We start from the raw sequence: 13201 nt of genomic DNA, 5'->3' as shown, positions 1-13201 counted from the left end.
CTATAGCGGATGCTTCTTCTATCAATCCAAATGATGTCACTAATGAGGAATCTGTGCAGAAACAGGAACTATAATACCGCTTTTACACCTAAATTCCGGGTCTGACCCAGAGGTTGGAACAGGGTTCTAAACCGGATCACATTTAGCCGGCGCCAACCCAGGATATTCCCGAGTCGGTGCCATTCACACCGGAGCCGGATCTGCAGAGACCTGGCTTTTTTTTCCATTGAAGCGGACGCTTGGAGATGACGTCAGCTCCAAACGCCACTGAAGCCAGACCAATCGTCAGGCTTGCGGCACAATCCAGGTCACCGTGACACGGATCGCACCGCTTACACTGCAGGATATCACTGGTTATTCCCGTGTAAAACCCTGCAAGTTACCTGGGATGGATTGTCGGGTCACTCCACCCGGGAATCCAACCCTGTCCCCTTTTACACCAAGGAGTTACCCGGGTTACCACGCAATGAGCCGGGTTTAGCTCTGGTGTAAAAGGGGCAGTGGCGGGCTGGGCCGGGGGGCAGGATGCCATGTGCCCCCCGGGCCGCAGCGTCTTGCGGGCTGCGGGCCAGTGCAGTCTGTGTCACTGTGACACAGACTGCACCGCGTGTATAGCGCTGACCGGACGGAGTTCGGTCAGCGCTACACTGACAAACACACAGCCGCCGGCTCCGGCAGCTGTGTGTTTGTTGTAAGCAGCAGCCAATGAGAGTCTGCCAGACTCTCATTAGCTGCTGCTGCTCCCACTGCAGGAGCCGCTCCATCTTCCGGCTCCCGCAGTGGGCAATGGGAGAGACGTCATGATGTCATATGACGTCTCTCCCATAATGCAGAGCGGCCCGGCCCGGGAGGAAAGACGGAGGAGCAGATGGCGGCGGCGGGAGCGGGGATTCAGGTGTTTTTTATTTTATTTAGTTTTTTATATTATGTGTGTCTACTGCGGGGGGGTCTGGCAGTACTGGGGGCACTACAAAGGGGGGTGGGGGACTACAACTACTGGGGGCACTACAAGGGGGGGACTACTGCTACTGGGGGCACTACAAGTGGGGACTACTACTACTACTGGGGACATTACAAGGGGGGTGGGGGACTACTACTACTGGGGACACTACAAGGGGGGGGACTACTACTACTGGGGGCACTACAAGGGGGAGGGGACTACTATTACTGGGGGCACTATAAGGGGACTACTACTACTGGGGGCACTACAAGGGGGGTGAGGGACTACTACTACTGGGGACACTACAAGGGGGGTGGGGGACTACTACTACTGGGGGCACTACAAGGGGGAGGGGACTACTACTACTGGGGGCACTATAAGGGGACTACTACTACTACTGGGGGCACTACAAGGGGGGTGGAGGACTACTACTACTGGGGACTACAACTACTAGGGACACTACAAGGGGGGGGACTACTACTACTGGGGACACTACAAGGGGGGGGGGGACTACTACTGGGGGCACTACAGGGGGGGACTACTACTACTGGGGGCACAAGGGGGGGGACTACTACTAATGGGGGCACTACAAAGGGGGGGGACTACTACTACTGGGGCACTGCAAAGGGGGGGGGACTACTACTACTGGGGGCACTACAAAGGGGGGGGACTACTACTACTCGGGGCACTACAAAGGGGGGGGGGGGACTACTACTGGGGGCACTACAAGGGGGGGGACTACTACTGGGGGCACTACTGGAGGCCTGCATAAGGGTGTTCTCTCCTGTGGCACACGGGGGCACTGCATATGGGCACTACGACAGGGGGCTGCCCTAATCTTTATTTTTACCTTACATTAATCCCATATGGACCCGCCTCCTCCCTGGAACACTTGAGGGGGTTGCCGTAGCACGCATATTCTGGCTACACGCTACTCCTCTGCCAGGGCCGCCTGCATGCATTTGCCCCCAGGCTAAAGTTGCCAGCCAGCCGCTGAAAAGGGGCATAGTATACAGAGAATATTTGCTGTTATCCAGAAATGTAGAAAGAGATAAAGCCACCACTAGTCCTTTTCACGCCAGGAGTATAATGTCCTCTTACCTCTAAAACTGGGTACACACTAAACGATATATCGTGCAATCATACCACCTGCGTCCAAACTGCATGACTATAGTATAGGGCAGAGGTTCACAAAGATTGTCCTCAAGGCGCCCAAACAGTCCAGGTTTTAATGATATCCATGCTTGACCACAGGTGACTTAATTAGTATCTCAGTCAATTTGATTTAACCACCTGTGCTCAACCAGGGATATCTCTAAACTTTCCCTGTTGGGGTGCTTTGAGGACGTGGGAACCCTCTGGTATAGGGTGTACGCCCGTCAATCATTTACACACATCGTTCATCGCAGCGTCCCATCCGATGTTCTGCACGTCAGATGTGACGATACGATGTAGCACACCATGTAGTGTGTGCGCACAACCACGTATAGGACCGGATTCAGAGCCGTATCCTCGCTGATGCATCTTTTGACGCAGCAGCCATTAAAAAAAAGAATATATGGTAATTCCGCAGGAGGTCTCTGAAGGCAAAAGACGGCCACTGCCGGCATCGCAGATCCGAGCGCTGCGTCTGGGGATTCTGCATCAGCTCACGATTGGGCAGCCATCAGCCATCTGAGTGAGCCTAAGATAACTCAGGGCCTGATTCAGAGCCGTACGCTATTTGCGGACGGTCGTTCCAAAAAAGGGGCCGGCTATTTAAATTGAGCGCTCGATCTTTGCGGTTTGTTGATGCCTCTATGTCTGAGCGAGCGAGCGAAAAATGCGCTCGCTATTTTGTAAAGACGCCCCTTTGCCGTTCGCATCACACGTCATCTCCGGTATTTATTAGATTAATCGGGTACATCGAAAGGCATCTGAACTGCTCGCAGTGCTTGTGGTAGGTTTTTGTTACCGCTATCACTGCTAGCAGTTCAGGCTAAAGGACAACCAAGTGACGTGGTCGATGACGCTCCTTTACTAATTATGCACTCCCATTAAACGCCGTTTTGACCATTAGGCACGCCTGCGTTCGGATCTCCCGTTTTCAAGCACCTTCCCCCGTTACCACCCACAAACGGTACATTCTGTCAATCAAATTAGCAGCCCCTCGCTGTTTTGCGAGCGCACGATTTCCGACCGCAATGACTGGTTTGCGCATGCGCATTACGACCCATACGCATGCGCAGTTGTGCGAACATCGCTCAGAGCGAACGAGCGGCCGCTTACGAGCGGCTCTAAATCAGACCCTCAGAATGGCCGCCAGAACTGCTGGTGCCAGGAAACCTGGGATCGGATGGTTATAAGTGAAATTGGAACGGCCGGCGCATCGCTTGTGCACCCAGCTTAGAATTTGGGTAATACTGTGTAGAACACAGTAGGCACTGCTGGGAACAGGCTAACTTAGGCCCTCATTCAGAGCCGTTCGCTATTTGCGTTCGTTCGTTCAAAAACAAAGGGTGGCTATGCAAATGATCCGTTCGCACATTGCAGTCTGTTCACACCTCTAAGTCTGAACGAGCGAGCAAAACATACGCTCGTTTATTTGATAAAAACGTCATGTCCGCTATTTATTAGATTAATCGAGTACATCGAACAGGATATGAACTGCTCGCTATTCTTGTGGTTGGTTTTTTTCAACCGCTATTTTGCGAGCAGTTCTGAGTTAAAAAAAAACAAGTGACGTGGTCATTGACGCTGCTGTATTAATTATGCACACCCATAAAACGCCCGTTTTGACCTTTAAGCACGCCTGCGATCTGATCTCCACTCCCCGTTTTCAAGCACCTTCCCCTGTTACCACCCACATACGCCTCATTCTGTCACTCAAAATAGCAGGCACTCGCTATATTGCGTACAAATGATTTTCGGCCGCACTGACTGGTTCGCGCATGCGTACTAAAAACCGTACGCATGCGCAGATGTGCGAACATCGCTCGGAACGAGCGTACTGCCGCTAGCGAGTGGCTCTGAATGAGGGCCTTAGTCTTGACTTTGTTATACATAGATAAAAGGGCATAGGTCATATAATCAAATGACTAGAGTGCCATACAGGGCCGGCACTTCCATTAGGCAGCTGCCTAGGGCACCGGCCACTATAGGGCGCCGCTGAGTCCGTCTACCATAAGCATGTCTTTGATGAAGACATACAGTACGTCATCTTCATTATGCCAGTGGCAGCAGCGGGTGCTAGCAGGCGTGGTCACTGCTTTCCCCTGCTCTGCTCCCTGGGCCAGCCGCACACGAGCTATGCCGTCTCTCAGTGTGTACACAGCCAGCTCGGCAGCACCCACTCCCTGCTGTGCCCCCCCACACCCTCGCTCCCAGCCAGAGAAGCTCCACCCCCTAGATGAGACAGACTAGGGATCAAATGATGGCCGGGATTCCACCAGTGAATCTTTCGATGTGATGGTAACTAACCATCATATCAAAAGAATTCAATGGCAAAAAATATTTAAATGACTATTGGCGGGGAGCGGAGCCTCACAGCCATCGGAAAGCTGCATCCGATGGCTGGCAACCATAGAGTTCCCGGTATTCGATGGAAAAAAGGAGACTTATGTCTTACCTGTTAAGTCCATGTCTTCGAACTCCATAGGGGACGTAGGGACTAAGCTGGGGTATAGGGTGGCAGGTGGAGTCTGGGCACCAAACAGTTAATTTCTTCAGAGATGTGCATCTCGGGCTCCTCCTCCCCTATACCCAGCCGTCAGCCCAAGCAGGCCAGTCAAGTTGGAAAGCCCAAGGCAGGCAAACAGGGAAACCAGAAAACGAGGAAAAAAAACCCCGCCAGTCAGGTGCGTCAGGGTGGGCGCCCTGTGTCCCCTATGGAGTTCGAAGAAAAAGACTTAACAGGTGAGACATAAGTCTCCATTTTTTCTTCACCTATCCATAGGGGGCACAGGGACTACGCTGGGGACGTCCAAAGCAATCCCCCTAAGGGAAGGGACGCTCCTGAGCTGCACTGAGTACCCGTCGCCCAAAGGCCGCATCCGCGGAGGCAACGTTATCACACGCAAAGTGGATAAACGTGTGAACAGAAAACCATGTGGCCACCATATAAAGCTGCTCCGCAGAGGCGCCATGACGAGCTGCCCAAGAGGTACCAACTGACCTCGTGGAATGAGCAGTCACCACGGTCGGGGGGTTTGCCGCCACATACGCATGGCGGATAGTTCAGCGTAACCACCTGGCTAAGGTCTGCTCCGTAGCCCGCCAACCACGCTTGTGGAAACCATAGAGTATGAAAATGGAATCAGACTTCCCTGGTACAATTGACACTGATGTGGACCTTACAACATCCAAAGAGGCCTCATCCACCGAATCTTCCGGAGACTGAAAGGCCGGTGCCACAATCTCCTGATTGAGGTGGAATCTGGAAACCACTTTAGGAAGGTAACCTAGTCCGAAGAACGTCCCGGTCCGAGTGAAAGACCAAAAAAGGAGTGTGACATGACAGTAGCTCAAGTCTAATGCTCTCCGAGCCGAAGCAATAGCCAGGAGGAAATTAGTTTTCCATGTGAGCCAACGAAGGCCCACCGAATCCAAAGGCTTGAAGGGAGGTGCCTGAAGAGCCCAAAGCACCAGGGACAAATCCCACGGAGCCACCAGAGGAACAAAACACAGGCTGCACGTGGAGAACACCCTGAAAGAAGGTACGAACATCTGGCTTCAAGGCAATCTGTCTCTGAAAGAGAACCGAAAAGGCAGAGACCTGTACTTTTAAGGAAGACAGACTAAGGGCCCAATTCAGACCCACTCGCTAGATGCGTTTGCACGCAGCAAAAGTATGCAAATCCGCGATCACGTGGCAAGGCATTAGCATGCCCACTATGTCTTGGCGTGCGATTGCTGTGTGTATGCAGATGCCCACCAGCCTGTCTTAAGATGCCCACTTTCCCACATCATGTCCAGGAAGTGCATGCAACCATCGGTTACATAGAGTACCATCGGAAGCGATCGCAACACTTGTAGCTTACCATACCCTACCGCAAGCACTGCGAGTGCTTTAGTGTGTATTTCAACCATGTGACGTGTACTATGACATTGCATCTTAATTATGCACAACTCTGAAATGGCGTTAAGACGCTTAGGCATGCCTGCGTTCGCTCCACCCGTTTCCATCGACGAACCAGTCACCGTCCACAAACGGCATGTCCGGTCGCTCATTCTAGTGAGCTGTCTATGCACAGGGAGCAAACGCTTCCCGATCGCATGGACTAGTTCGGCACGCGCACTGTGATGCATACGCATGCGCAGATTGCAAACATCGGCAGGCTGCATGCGAACGCAGCCTAGCAAGTGTGTCTGAATCGAGCCCTAAGACCCAAATCCAGGCCGGACTGTAGAAACCAGAGAACTTGGGAAAGCTGGAAGGATCTGGGGTTAAAACCTCTGGAAGCACACCAGGAGAAGTGCGCCAAATATGATGATAAACTTTGGCGGAAGACTGTTTCCGCGCATTCAACATGGTGCGAATGACTGCCCGTGAAAAACCTCTAGCTCTCAAGACTGATGTCTCAAGAGCCACCCAGTCAAAGCGAGGCGAGTCAGATCCAAGAGAAAGAACACGGGCACTGAGACAGAAGATCTGGCCATGGAGGAAGACTTAGTGGGGTGTTGATGGAGAGGCTCAGAAGATCTGCGTACCAAGCCCATCCCGGCCAATCAGGAGCTACCAGAATCACAGTGCCACCTTCCAACTTGAACTTGTGGAGAACCCTCGACAGAAGCGAGATCGGAGGGAATATGTACATGAGATTTAAAGTCCACCAAATTGCCAAGGTGTCCACCAGAAGAGCCCCCGGGTCTCTGGTGAGAGATCCGTACTTTGGTAACTTGTGATTGTACCAAGATGCCATCAGAAAAACTGCTGGCAAGCCCAAACGATGAACTAGAAGCTGAAAGAAGTCCGGATGAAGGGCCCACTCACCGGAGTGGACATCTTGACGACTTAGAAATTCCGCTTCTTAATTTTGGATCCCTGGAATGAAAACGTTGCGTTGTCAGACTGTACTTGGACTGGACGATGCTGAAGGAATTGCTGAGCCAGACAGAGGGCTCTGAAGACAGCTCGACGTTCCAGGATGTTGATCGACCCTGGAAAGACTGTTGGCAGGTTACAGCTCCCCACCCATGAAGACTAGCATCCATGGACCCAGTCCAGAATCCAGAAGGGGTGACCCTTGTCCAAGTGGGAACTCTGGAGCCACACAAAAGGAAGAGACAAACCTCCCGAGATAGGATTATCATCTGCAGCTTGCTTTGTAGATGGGATCCATTCCAATGAGTCAGAATCTCCGCCAGAAGTAAAACAGGGTGTACTCCACCGTGTCGAAGGTGGAGACCAGCAATCCCAGGATCTGCATGCAGATGTGAATTGACACACGGCGATGAATTAAGAACCCTCAAATACTGTCCTGCAGATCCCGAATCTTGTCCACTGGGTGAAACACTCTCTGAACTAGTGAATCTAACAGGGCCCCCAGGTGGAGCATCTCTTGGGCCAGAGTCAAGGAGGACTTCTTCCAATTGATGACCCACCTGTGCGACTGTAGAAGATCCATTGTGAGGTGAAGGTGCTCTCTGAGCATATCCGATCTGGTTAGGATAAGAAGATCGTCCAGGTAAGGGAGAATTTTGATACACTTGCGCGCACGTGAGCTGCCATGACCTTTGTGAACGGGAGCCACGGAAAAACCAAAGGGCAAGGCCCAAAACTGGTAGTGATCCTCCTTGACTGCAAACCGGAGGAAATGCTGGTGTCTGAGTCGGATAGGCACATGTAAATAAGCATCCTGGACTTCTAAGGAGGCCATGAAATCTCCCGGTTCCAAGGACAAAATGATGGAGCGCAAATACTTGTTGAGGGATCTGAGATTGAGAATTGGGCGGAAGGAGCCGTGGCAACAATTTTATCCAATTCTGGTCCAAATAGAATTTCACAGGAATAAGGAAGGGCCTCTAGGGCCTTCTTAGAGTCCGCGTCTGCGCGCCAGGAGTGCAGCCAGAGGGCCCTTCTGGCCGACACAGAAGAAGCAGACATCTTGAAAGTAAAGATGCTGGTGTCAAGAGCCATTTCATCCAGATAGGAAGCAGCCTGCTTGATATGCGCCACCATAGGTAGTAGCTGATCGCCATGGGTCCCCAATGTAAGGCCTTCCTCCAGGGCATGCACCCAAGTGCTAATCGCCTTAGCCATCCATGCAGACGCCATGGCCGGACGTGCGATAACTCCTGCATGTGTATAAATTCCTTTAAGGAAATTTTCCAACTTCCTGTCCGTCGGATCCTTGAGGGAAGCTGTATTGGAAATAGGAAGGGTAGATGAGATGGGCAACGTGCACATCAACAGGCTGAGGAGACTCCCATCCTCAGCAGGAAGCGAGTAAAAGGACGCAATGCGCTTGGAGACCTGAAACCGCCTGTTACTAGCGGAGGCTTGGACTGCTCCTATTTCCTCAAGTTGTTTAGATTTAGGAAACTCCATGAGACCCTTATCTGATGTTTGAAAACCGGCATCTTGGGTCAAGGAGCCGGTTCTTCGTCTTCAATAGCAAGGCCTGATCTGACTACCCTAACTAAGGCAACATCTACTTCAGGGAGTGGCACTTCCTGAACAGAAAAATCCTCATCCTCAGAGGCATTGGAAGAATTCTCCTCTTGGTCTGAGATTTCCGAAACAGAAACTTCAACCATCTGGGTGACAGAGCTCTCACGACTCGGCGGTTTGCGTCTGGAAGTACAGTCCCTGAGCTAAGCCCTGCACTGACTGTGAGAAGGTGCTCATCCATGGGGGTTCCGGCGCACGCAGCTGCAAATGAGGCTGCATAACAGGGGTGGCTTGGACCCCCAAAGTAGGAAGGACAGACGCGGGAACTGTAAGGCGATCCACCAACTGCAACAAGTTGGCCGCCCATGTCGCTTCCTGGTTGGAAGCAGTAGATGGGACGTCTCGCTGAGTGTCTGAGTAACACCCAGCCTCCCACTTAGTCTGTGGTCCCCACACCTGCGGTGACAGCCGCGTTGATGCGGCTCCCTGCAGCAGCGAGCCGCTCTTACCTGAACAATGCCCCCGGCGTCCGCTCGCCAGGGGTTGGTAGAGTGGCAGCGCAGGCGTCCAATAGAGCGGCGCTGACACTCAATAATAATACAAAATAAAATAATATGAAGAAATATGAGGCTGAATTAGCAGCAGCCCCAGTTATAGGTGCATGCTCCTGCTGCACCAAACTGGACTGCGCTGGGGGCGGGGTATAGGGGAGGAGGAGCCTGGGCTGGGGGTGTGGTATAGGGGAGGAGGAGCCGGGGCTGGTGCAGGGTATAGTGGAGGAGGAGCCTGAGCTGCACATCTCTGAAGAAATTACCTGTTTGTTGGTGCCCAGGCTCCACCTGGCTCCCTATATCCCAGCGTAGACCCTGTGTGCCCTATGGTGAAGAAGAAAATACTTGCTAACCATCGTTTTTCTGATGTCCATCCCTAAAACAGACTGAGCTGAGGAGCTGTCCTGTGCTGTGATGGGAGGGAGCAGCAGCTGCATGTGAAGAGTGACAGGCTGGAGGTAAGTACTGTGTTCAGGGTCGCCAGCAGGGGGGGGACTGTGGGGGTCTACTGTCCCGGGCCCGGGCACTCTGACAGAGAAGGGGGGCCCGGCCAACTCCAACCACCCGCCCGCCGCTACTGCCAATGCAAGCTAAAGGGGCCTCCTGTCCTACGCCCCCAACCCGCCGCTGCTGCTGCTGCTTCAATCTGTGAACTGGGAAAGCTGGCTTCTGAAGCACGAACGCTTCAGAGGCCAGCGTTCCCAGTGATGCACTGCGCGGGTGACGTCATGACGTCACCCGCGATGTGAGGAGCGAGCCTGCCCTGCGCGCCGTCAGATCAACTCAGAGGCAGCTGTGGTGCGGCAGCTGGAGCGTGGTTAGGCAAGTACTGGGCTGGGGGCCTGCTTATGGGGCAAAACCACAGGGGGCACTACATAAGGGGCACAACTTTAGTCAGCACTGCGTAAGGGGCACTGCATAAGGGGCATTACTTTAGGTGGCACTGCATAAGGGGCATTACTTTAGTGGGCACTGCATAAGGGGTACTACTATAGGGGGAACTGCATACAACCAGCAAACCAGGCACATATGCTGCATGTGCAGTTGCATATCGATATACAGGGCCACAAGGAGTGGTTTGCAGCCGCACAAGGGGTGGTACTAGCCTATTTTGGCAGTCCCGGGCCCCACAATTTCTAATGGCGGCCCTGACTGTGTTGTGTCCACCCAAGAACGCAGCACCTGCAATTATTTACTTTTGTTGGCTGAGTTTTGTACACACATCTGTGTCACCCCCCTCCCTGCTGCTGGAGGCTGAGAGGTGAGTGAGGGCACAGGGCTCCCTGGTCACATGTGGGGCAGATAGGGGTCTGGGGGATATGGTACATACAGTATGTAGGTTCCTGCATCTATACCACTCTGCATCTCTCCTGCTGTCAGAGGTCTTGGTAAAAGGACACAGATACCCTGAAATGTCAGCCTCCTTGTAGGTGAGAAGTCGCTCAGCTAAACAAATGCAATATATGCTGTATTACTTAAATTCTGTATTATAAAGTTTTACAAATACACTTATTTTATTTTTGCAAATAGTCTGCTGCGTTTGTTATTCATAACACGGTCTTGTATCCTAATAAATACATATATATACAATTCTTTTTTTTTTAGGCTTATGAAAGTATGTTTTTTTTGGTTAAACAGGTGTATGTGTTATTATTATTACATAACATGGACAGGACTGTTATATAGTTTATTTAAACTTTAAAGTCCTTAGAATCAGATGTAAATTGAATAAGCTTATTTTTTTTTGGGGGGGGGGGTTAATTTGTATTTTTCCCTGTGCACGTGTGAATCTCTTTGCAACTGTAGTCTGACTTGTGAGTACAATTAGGGGGCTGAAGTGGATGAGGAAGTGTATGCGAGGGGCCGGTCGGATGTTTGGGTGAAGCAGGGGCGGAATTGTGAACCTTCGCCTGGGGAGTCTTGAAACCTTGCACCTGCCCTGGCGCCATAACTGCATGCGGCGGGGGGGGGGGAGGCAATGGGCACAGTAGTGGGACTGGCTGCAATGTAAGAGATATCAGCTAAAATCTAGACTAGGGCACCAAAATGCTCACGGACCGGCTCGGACTTGGGTGGATATCAGCAGAGCTAGATTTGAATGCGGCGACGGGACGATTGGATGAACTTGCAGAAACTGCGTTCATCCCAACACGCTCTGCTGACAAGATGACACGTCCTCCACCGAGGACGTGTCATCCACGGTATCCATACTGCGATACCGTGGAGGCGTGCGGCGCGGGAGATCTATAGAAACTGTCGCCCAATCTCACCCAGACTAAACAGTCCTCATCCATCCAATGGGTCTCAGATTTCCAGGTCAGGTCCCTATTTTTCTACCCAATTTGTTAAACTCTTTCTAAACAACCAGATGATCCCAAAATAACGGGACAAGTGGGAATCAGTTCATTTAACCTTATGGAAAGAAGTCTATGGGAGTCCAACATTCAATTGTCATCATTAATTCAACAGGTCTCTAACAGGATAAGGTGCCTACACACTTAGCGATATTTTACACGATTTGCCCGATTCCGACGCATCGTGACGACAAATTGTGTAAAATAATCCCAAATTGTGAGTGTCCACTCACGATCACAATGCGCGTCCCCGCAGGCCGTACATGGCATCTTCAGATTTGTCACATTGGTCAGTTTTTAACACCAAATCGTGCCCAGGATTGCCGGGGAGCTGCTGGGGAGAGTTCAAGGGAAAATCAGACACAATGTTGGATCGTGATCACATCGCCAAGTGTGTAGGCACCTTTACAGTATACACGCCCAATATAAACCAACCGTCCCAGCAGAGGGGAACAGATACTCAGTGCTGAAATGTGCAATGACTGGCAGTAACATTACGTATATCCGGTCCTCGGCCACCCTTCATTCTGAGGAGACATATCAGAGGTGGCTACAGGCTATATTTCAGGGGCCTCATATGTGGGCAATGAACACACTAGACTAGAGTTTACCATGGCTGGTGTGCTACTATTCGTACGGCCAGCAGGTGTCGCTGTCCCACTGCAGGCTATGGAGCCGTCCAGCAGGTGTCTTCTACAAGCTAGAACCGTATTAGTCACACCTGGCACAAGGGAACAGGGGCTGGGCACCACCATTCCTCACAAATAAATGGCAAACATCCAGTCATACTGTAGAAGTCCTATTTTGGCGATCAGACTCCTCAGGAGCCACCAGGGTTCTCCTATATCCGTCAATAGAAACTAGAGGCGTTTTGAGAAACCCATACTATACATTCTCTGTGACAGGATATACTGCGAGGGGAATTGTGTAATATACTGGGCAAAGTACACAGGGAAACCAACTCAGCCACATCCCTGTGTATCCGTCACCACCGCTGGGCTCCTGCTGACAAATAGGCCACACCAGGACTTCATTAACAGCTTTACAAGTGACTGTGGGGTGTATAGTACAAGCCACACGAATCAGGCGCACAATAATGACTTCTGGAAGATGCCCTTAATTAGCAATAAATCACATGTAACATGAAGAGGCATAATGTGCCCCTACTATAGGATTATACAAGTCCCCGAAACGTTGCTCTATTTGTAGAAAATCACTTTGCATGAGACCTCAGCCTTTATACGGTCACATCAGTGGCCTCTAATATATTCTTCTAATTACCCCATATTTCAGGAAGGGCAGGAGATACAGTTATACTATAGATTATGGCCTTGGCGTACAGGCAGTATCGATCTGTAAGGAACTGGTTCTTATATACGTTAGTAAAAAGTACAATGGAAAATATAACAATGAAACATTTTGTGAGCTGGGTTCTTAGGACCTGATTCAGACCCGCTCGCTAGATGCGTTCACTCGATGTGTATGCAAATTCCTCAAAGCAGGCGATCGTATGGCAAGGCATCAGCACGCCCACTATGACTTGGCGTACAATCGCATTGTGTATGCAGACGCCCACCAGCTGGTCTTACAATGCCCACGTCATCTCCAGGAAGTGTATCTGTAACATCGGGTACCATCGGATGCGATCGCAGCACTTGTGACTGACCATACCCTGCCGCAAGCACTGCGAGCACTTCAGTGTAAAATCCAGCCAGGTGACGTGTACTATGACGCTGTAGCTTAAGTATGCACGCCTCTGAAACAG

Source organism: Taudactylus pleione, unplaced genomic scaffold (assembly GCF_031769625.1).
Source record: "Taudactylus pleione unplaced genomic scaffold, aTauple2 ptg000523l, whole genome shotgun sequence".
Lineage (NCBI taxonomy): Eukaryota > Metazoa > Chordata > Amphibia > Anura > Myobatrachidae > Taudactylus > Taudactylus pleione.
This window is presented reverse-complemented; position numbering follows the sequence as displayed.